This window comes from Orycteropus afer, unplaced genomic scaffold, assembly GCF_000298275.1.
Source record: "Orycteropus afer afer isolate SDZICR_OR568_19922 unplaced genomic scaffold, OryAfe1.0 scaffold00208, whole genome shotgun sequence".
Lineage (NCBI taxonomy): Eukaryota > Metazoa > Chordata > Mammalia > Tubulidentata > Orycteropodidae > Orycteropus > Orycteropus afer.
In genome coordinates, this window is record NW_006921795.1 from 970,056 (window position 1) to 979,088 (window position 9,033).

The 9,033-nt window shown below is 40.8% G+C and overlaps 1 protein-coding gene across 1 annotated transcript in view; it reads right to left on the bottom strand.

Annotated features, from left to right (window-relative positions):
• Nucleotides 1-9,033, bottom strand: part of CFAP61 (cilia and flagella associated protein 61) — a 722,434-nt gene that overhangs the window by 342,151 nt on the left and 371,250 nt on the right. The gene's annotated exons all lie outside the window — the stretch shown is intronic.

A 9,033-nucleotide genomic window follows, 5' to 3' on the forward strand; every position in this document is an offset into this window, starting at 1 on the left:
AGGGCAGTGTTTCGTTCTGCTGTGCATGGGGTCGCTATGAGTCGGAAACGACTCGACGGCACTTAACAACAACAACAACAATAATGTACTTAAAATACCAGAAAATTTGACAAACTCAGCAACTATGAAAAAACTGGCAGCAACAAAAACAGTGCATGCTTTTAGTGCATGCAGATGAAACCACAGGATTTGAGGCATCATTGGGTAATAATGATAGCTCTGGCCAGAGAACATTAGAGGGTCAGAAAGTAAATGAACATAGAGTTTTAGCCTTGTGTATGTTGACAGATGTAAGCTGGGCTTACAAAAAATGTTTTTGGTATTATAACTAACTATAGGAATATTTTTATAAAAATTAATAAATTTCGGCTAGACCATTGCACAAAAAATTTATAGACAGTCATTTTGGTATCACTTCCTTTGATGCTAGTAGTTTAATGAATGAAAATTGAGTTTAATTGTTCTGTTCTAAGAGATTACACATTTCATGGAATAAAGACCATGTTTTGTGACTTAAAGTGACCCACACAACTTACATTACCTAAAATGACCAGAAAATTCAAGAGACTGTCCCAGGAGTGATAGAGGTTCAGAGGAAACGCACCCCAGTAAGCACACTTACGGGGCCCATGGGAGATGGACACAAAGAGACTCCAAGACTATTCCCACAAGTCTCGCTGGCTTATGTTCCAGCTCTCTAGATCTCAGCTTCTCCAGCTGAAAAATGGGGAAATAACACATACTTCTGTGACAGCTGAACTAATTCAGGACAGAACATATGCAAGGACTGGTAGAGGGAAAAGCACTCAGGATGAAAGGTGGTTAGTCCGAGGAGCATTGCTCAGTTGTTAAAAAGATATTTTAGCATCTTTAATAACATGTAAAAGTATTCATACTATGCTAAGTGGAAAAGCATGTTTCAAAACACTACCTTATGACCTCATACTAATTTGCAATTTTTTTCATAAAAAAATAATCTAGAAATAAAAATACCAAAATATTAACAAAGGTAATCTATAGATAGATTGCAGGCTTTATTGATTTCCTTCTTGTTGTTTTTCCTAAGTTTTCTACCATAAATAGCACTGCTTTTGTAACAGCAAATATATTTTTTAATCAAGGCAGAAAGATGTAACTTCCCTACTCAGGGTTTGCAGTCCTAATGGTCCCCTTTGTCATTTTCCATCCCCAGCTACTTTAAAAATACAAAGCAAAGCCTCATGCTGGCTGACATTCCTTTCCTCCCTGAAGGCAGATCTGAAGAAGCCACTTGGCTGGGAAGGCCAGTTCCTGCCGGGAGCTCAGGCCCATCAGTTCCACCCAGAGCTGCTCAGTCGTGCCTTTCAGAGCCTGCAGCACACAGCACTTCTGGACCTCTGTGGCTTTCATTACCCTGGCTCTGCAGGGAACAGAAAGCATTTTTTCCTCCTACAGGGTGTGGCAAGAACCCAATCAGCATCTAGGAAGACTCAGGATTTTATTTCCTGTTGGGAGTTGTGGCAGCCCTTTTTAAGGGCAATAACACTACTGAAGAGGGACTGAAACAAAGGCAGCTTAAAAAAACAGAGAGGTCTCCCTTTTACTCCTGTGGTTTGGATGGACGCTATGTCTGCCTTGCTCTCCTAAACAGTGTTATTGCTTGTGTGTGCGGGACCACAGGTGGTGGGTTAGTCAGATAGGGGACAGAGGGGTAAAGCAGGGGAGGGAAGGGAAGATTTTACTTTAGAAGTCTCCGCTTTCAGAAGCACTGAAGCCTAGCTTGCAGGAGTGGTGAGCTGCCAAATATAGATAGGAAGCTCTTGGGAATGGTGGGCAAGCTCTTCTTCTGAAACTGAAAGAAGAGTTAGGCCACCACCCACCCACAGCATGTAGAATTGACCGGCACTTCACCATTACTACCAGGAATGCTGGCTCTGATTTAAGATAGGGAGAGGATATAAAATGCTGTAGCTGCTATGGGAAAGCTTGTCAGTTCCTGAAAACGTCAAACAGAGTTACTTTATGACCCAGAAATTCTACCCCTAAGGGTGTGTGTGTGTGTGTACACATACCAAAACCAAACTCACTGCCGTTGAGTCGGATCTGACTCATAGCAACCCCTCCTTGGGTTTTTGAGGCAGTATTCCTATGGAAGTAGATCTCCCAACCTTCTTTCCGAGGAGTGGCTGGTGGGTTTGAATCACCAGCCTTCTGGTTAGCAGTCAATGCCTTAGACACTACACCAACAGAGCTCCTGTGTACACACACACACACACACACACAGACATACATATTTTTCAATTCATAGTGACCCCACTGGGTTTCCAAGGCAGTAAAATCTTTATGGAAGTAGATTGCCCCATCTTCCTTCCATGGAGCAAATAGTGGTTTGAACCATCAACCATCTGGTTAGCAGTCAATTGCCTTAGGCACCGTGCAACCAGAGCTCCTAGGTATATATCCAAATAAAATGAAAATAGACATCCACACAAAAACCTGTACACAAAACTGAAACAACCCAAATATCCATCAACTGATAAATAGATAAATAAAACATGATATAGCCACACAATGGAACACTACCAGTTGCTGTGGAGTTGATTCCAACTCATGGTAACCTCATGTGTCTGAGTAGAACTGCACTTCACAGGGTTTTCAATGGCTGATTTTTGGGAAGTAAATCACTAGGTGTTTCTTCCAAGGCTTCTCTCAGTAGACTTGAACCTCCAAACTCCCTGTTAGCAGCTGAGTGTGTTAACCATTTGCACCACCCAGGACTACAATAGAATACTACTAAGGAGCTCTGGTAGCATAGTGCCTAAGGCACTTGACTGCTAACCAGGAGGCTGGTGGTTCAAACCCACCAGCCACTCCTCGGAAGGAAGGTTGGGCAATCCTACTTCCGTAGTGATAACTGCCTCGGAAACTCAAGGAGGGGTCGCTAGGAGTCGGGGCCGACTCGATGGCAAATAACAACAACAACAACAAGCAATAGAAGGAATGAAGTACTGATACATGCTACAAAATAGATGAACGCAGCAAGCATTAAGCTAAGTGACAGAAAACCCATTGCCATCAAGTTGATTCCGACTCATAGCAATCCTATAGGACAGAGTAGAACTGCCCCATAGAGTCTCCAAGCCTGTAAATCTCAGAAGCAGACTGTCTCATCTTTATCCTGCAGAATGGCTGGAGGGTTTGAACCACTGACCTTCTGGTTAGCAAGTGAATGCCTTAAACACCAAAGCTCCTTTAAATGAAAGAAGCCAGACATAAAAGACCACATATGTATGATTCCATTTGTATGAAATAGAAATTTGCCAGAATAAGCAAATATTTAGAAACAGAAAGTAGATTAGTGGTTGCCTAAGGTGGGCAGATGAGGACACGCAGGAAGTGACTGGTAATGAGTACAGGGCTTCTTTTTTGGATGATAAAATATTCTAAAATTAGATTGTAGTAATGGTTGCACAGCTCTGTGAATATACTAAAAACCAATGAATTGTACACTTAAAATGGATGGCTTATATGGTATTTGAACTGTATCTTAATAAAGGTTTTAAAGATGAAGAGGAGAAGTTGTTCTACAATATCTATTCTAGTCAATAAGGATGAGATATATGATTGCTTTGGAACAATACTGAGATGTTGAAAAATAATTTTACTTGCTGCAATTCTCTTGCCATGTTCTAAAGGCTTCCTTTTGCCACCCTATCCCAGCCCAATTTCTAAACAACTTCCAAGGTGTTGATCATGTCACTGACTTACATCCTACCCTCCCCCTGACTCCCAAATAATCAGCCCTTATTTGATGGGCATTTACTTGAGCATTTTCTAAGTGTACTATGAAGCCACACACAACATGGAACTGGATCTTGGAAAACATATAACAGAAACTACACGTGTGATCATGATTTCTTTCCTTTTCCTCAGTAGTCACCAACATAACTTCCAAAGGTTTAAAACATCCAGCTGATGCAACACGAAATGCAGACAGCCTGGATCAGCTGATGTCCAAAACTGATCCCGGCACACCAAACTGTCCCCAAATGTCTGCTACTTCCCCTCTAAGCCCAGCCAGGTCAGGCTGGCACTGCATCAAACCCAAGAGTGGTTAACTCAGCCAAGAGGAAAGTCCAAACTGCTCTGGAGGAAAGCCAATTATCTATGGGCCACATTTTGGTTTAAGTACCTGGTGCCAAAGTCCAAAAATGTCTATGCCAAGCCATCTTCCATTTCTGTTTTTCTCATAATGAAAGTCATTGTAATATCAGTACTTTAGTGATCTAGATAAGAAAGTATATACTATAGTGATTTCAGGTACAAGTTTGGCATCCAACTGCCTGGGTTTAGAGATCTATTAATGTATTACTAGCCTTTAGACAAGTAATTTACCCCTTCAAGCCTGTTTTCTCACAGGAACATTAGGGATGATAATTGTTGTTAGTTGTCATCAAATTGACTCCAACTCATGGCCACTCCCTGTGTACAGAGCAGAATTGCTCTGTAGGGTTTTCAAGCTGTGACCTTTCAGAAGTAGGGCTTACAAGGTGCCTGTAGTTGGGTTCGAACCATCAAACTTTGGCTAGCAGTTGAGTGTTTAACTGTTTGCATCACCCAGGGACTTTGAAGATGATAATGGCAGTAACTATTACAAGTGCTGATGTGAAGATTAAATGAGATAATCCATGAGCTCAATGCACGCTAGTAGCAGTAGCAGTTGTAGTTACCGTGGCTGCTGTTTTTACTACTACTTTGTAACCTTCCTAAGAGGGAAGAATTGTAATAATTTAATAAACTACTCAATTATAATATTTCTGATGTATGCTTATATAATGCATATAATGCTAAACTAAATAGTGCTCAGAGAATTAGAATGAAATGACCATAGAACCCATATTATTATAAAGCAAAACGAACAAAAATTTAAAAATCTCTCAAAAGGAACTTATGTAAATTTTCTAGGAATTTCAGAGAAAAGGATTCATTATAAATAGAAGAAAATGCATTTCCCTATGCAAAAAAAAAAAAAAAACCCTCACTGCCATTGAGTCGATTCAATAGTGACCCCTCCATAGGTTTCCAAGGCAGTTATCTCTTTGGAAGTAGATTGTCCAATCTTCCTTCCGAGAAATGGCTAGTGGGTTTGAACCACCAGCCTTCTGGTTAGCAGTCAGATACCTTAGGCACTATGCTACCAGAGCTCCTACTTTTCCCTATGGGCAGCATAAATATGCAGGGAATGACTGAGAAGTGGTTTGAAAAAGTAAACTTTATTCACAGTGGTGACTTAAAGTGAGTTAATTTCATTTCCATAAAATACCACCAAGGCCACATTATTCAGTGCATCTACTTTAGAAACCTCTACTCAGGAGGTACTAAAGAACTGATTCCAACACACACACAACCAAAGAAGTCTCAACCATGAGCAGGGAAAGTTACGAAGTTAAGGAAGGGGTTGGGAAATAATTAAGCTTGGAAAAATCTAGCAGGTGCTGGAAGAATAATGCAATTTCCTAGGACGGCAGATGTACAAGTGAAACAGTATCCAGTAACAGTCCATCAGATGGTAATTATAGCTGGACTGGGGAAGAACAGCCGAGATGAAAAGGGGCAATTCAGAGGGTAACTGAATGCCAGTGAGTGACATCTTCCTGAGAGATCACATACCCGGAAAAAGCCAGGCAGCACTTAGCCCTAAGAAGGGGGGTGGATGTGGGTGAGTGTAAATAAACCACAATTTTTCTTTGCAGGAGAACAAAGGGAAAAAAATGTAAAGAAACCAAATGCACAGAATCCAAACAGAGGTCTCCAAAGAATTCCTTAGGTAAGGTTTAAATAGACTATCACTAAGAAAGGAGCTCTGGTAGCGTAGTGGTGCCTAAGGCTGCTAACCAGAAGGCTGGTGGTTCAAACCCACCAGCCACTCCTCGGAAGGAAGGTTGGGCAATCTACGTCCGTAGTGATACCACCTTGGAAACCCAAGGAGGGATCACTATGAGTCGGGTGCTACTTGACGGCACATAACAACAACACTCACTAATAAACAACTGCAAAACAGGTACTGATCACTCTGAAAATATGATTCATCAAGGAGGATGATGAGTTGATTTGGTTGTGAAAAACTTTGAACCCTAAAAGTGTGTGTGTGTGAGAGAGATAAATGACTTAACACTAAATCCTATGAACAAGATAAACTAAAGTGATGGGAATGGTCATCATGGAACTCTATTAAGACTGAAATGAGGGAAGGATCTTTTTAAGTTAAAAGCAAATTTCCTGGCATTTAATATGACAAATGGGATCATGAATTGGAATCAATTCTATGGCAACTCATAACACCAACAAGTGTGACAAATAATAACTTTTAAAATTGAGTGTTGGAATGGGAATCATGGCTTGGACACAAACACTCGGCCTCCCAAATTCTGTAAAAGTAGGTCTAATGACACCATGGATAAGTTTTCTCCTGAGACTGGGCTCCTGCTATCTGGGCAGTGAGGGCTGGCCCTTTTCCATTCCTGGTTTGATAAAGTTAGTAATATTAATAAAGCATTAATACTAATACTTGACTGGATGCTCTTTCAGGGCAGAGATGGTATCACATTGTCATCTCTGAACCCCTGCAGGAAGGCAAGAAGGAAAGAAGACAGGTTTGCACATAGAACCACCCCCAAAGCAAATGTGGGTCAACTTGCTCCATGGTCTTTAATGAAAATGGCCATCCAATCAAGTCAGCCAAATTTCAAATATAGCACTGATTATAGTACTCATGCAGATAGGCTGTGCTTTATGTAGTCAGTAAAAAAAAAAATTATCAGAATAATTCACAGAATATAAATGCACAGTCCAAGATGGCTCATGCATGCTAGGAAGAGATCATCCAGGTACATCCCATGTGGATTATGGTCTTGCTCAGGAAAAAGCCCACTCTCTTATCTATGAATCCATACTGGTCAACTGTGAAGATATTACTATAAACCTTTGGAGCCTATTTCTGTAATGTGTGATGAAAAGCATGCAAGTTTTTCTGGGTCTTCTCTTGTGACCTGATATGGAATAGGCTGTCAGGTAATAGAAATGATAGGGAAGGCAACATGACAGGGATACCTGTCATTCAAGCCAGGCAGACAGTACCAGGGCCTTGGGGTAAGGGGAAGGGTGGCATTTTTCCTGCCATGCAGTGATGAATTTCAATCACTGCTGGCTTGTGCTAGATTCAAATTGGCAACCCACTGAGATGAAACACTTTCTATCCCATTACCCATGCCTGGAGTGATCTGTTCCCTTGAAGACTGGCTTCCTAGGTGAAAGCAAGGGAATGGTCAGTCTCTCTAAGATGGCTTAAATAGGATAAAAGGTATGAGAGGTGAGTGGCTGTGAGAGAAATATGGGGATGTGGTGAGGGAGCCAAGGGGCCCATATAGAGCATGATGTACTGGGCTAGAAAGAGTGATGTGAGATTTAAAGGGAAAACTGAAGTCAGTCAGTAATGACACTGCTCAGCCTTGTTCAGTTCAACTTACTCTGCTAAGAAAACAGTGCACATAAAAATTTCTCCTAAAAATCTCAAGTTTGGTCACCTTGTCTCAGAAAGTCTAAAACACTAAAGCCGTATAAATTGTAAAAAAAAAAAAAAAAAGTGAAAAATAATTTTAAATAATATAATTCATTATATTAATTTTTATCAAACTTTTAAGATTTCTAAACTTACTGAATCTTTTTTACTAAATATTTACTAAGACCTTTAAAACTTAAACTCATTTTCAAGAATGTTCTTGTTGTTGTTATGTGCCATTGAGTCGGACCCAACTCATAGTGACCCCTCCTTGAGTTTCCGAGGCAGTATCACTACGGAAGTAGATTGCCCAACCTTTCTTCCAAGAAGTGGCTGGTGGGTTTGAACCACCAGCCTTCTGGTTAGCAGTCAAGTGCCTTAGGCAAATGGATACAGTAAATAGCAGTAAAAGTGCTTCTTTAAACTCAGAATTCACCAATACAATAAATAAAACAGTGCAGTGTAGCAGCTAACAACACCAGCATTACCATTTTCCAACCTGTCTGTTTAGTGTTTGCCTTCCTGAATCTGGATTTAAACAATCCATACTGTGTCTCAGCTTTAGCAACCAGAGTTCTGGTGGGACGGCAAGCAGAGAAGGCTATTGAAAAGGTTTGTAAGTGTGAGCCATGATTTCAAATCATACCACCCTAGACAGTGAGGTTAGGACCATTTTAATAAAATAAAACACCTTCTCTGACCTCTCTACCTGAAGCTCCAGCTCACCTCAAAGTCTCCCAAGTCTGGAAATTCCCAAGGAAGGGGTCTCCTGCATGTTCAGAAAATCAGTGGTCTTGATATCCACGGCACAGCTGCTGGACCCCAGCACAGGGATGTCAAAGGTACCCCAACCACGTGCAACCACTGATGTGCAAGGACTTCTCTTAATCCAGGTGTGTGGCCCATCTGTACTTGAAGGTACCTTAGCACAAGACCCTGCCTTTGCATTAAACTTGTGCATACCACATGAGGAAGCCATTTCCAGGAGCTCTGCTCAAACAAACCATCTGTTGGCCCTTCCCAAAGGCCTTCTGGGGGCACTCAGGCAGTTCTTATCTCTAGAGTGCACAGAGTATAGCTGCAATGCTGTGGACCCTGCTACTTTAGAATATACCTGTAATCTACAGATGAAATGAAATGTACTTGAGGTTTACTTCAAAATAACATGGGTAGAAGGGAAAGTGGGTGGAGCATAGAATAACCAAAACTAGCCAGGAATTCAAGATTGTTGAAACTGGGTGCTTAGTATAGGGGGCTTTCAATGCCACCCGAGTATGATATGAGAAAGCTACCCATCCACCAACTATTACTGGTTCATGAAGATGTGAGTACAGAGATGAAGAAAAACATTAAGAAGCTTTTACAGTAATCTGACAGTAATTCTATAATAAAGTAACTGTCCTTAAATATTGTCTGTTTTTAACCTCATTTTTTTCAATAGTTTGCTTTTTATAAAGGTATCAGTCTGTGATGTATTATACTTTTTTTTTTTTTTT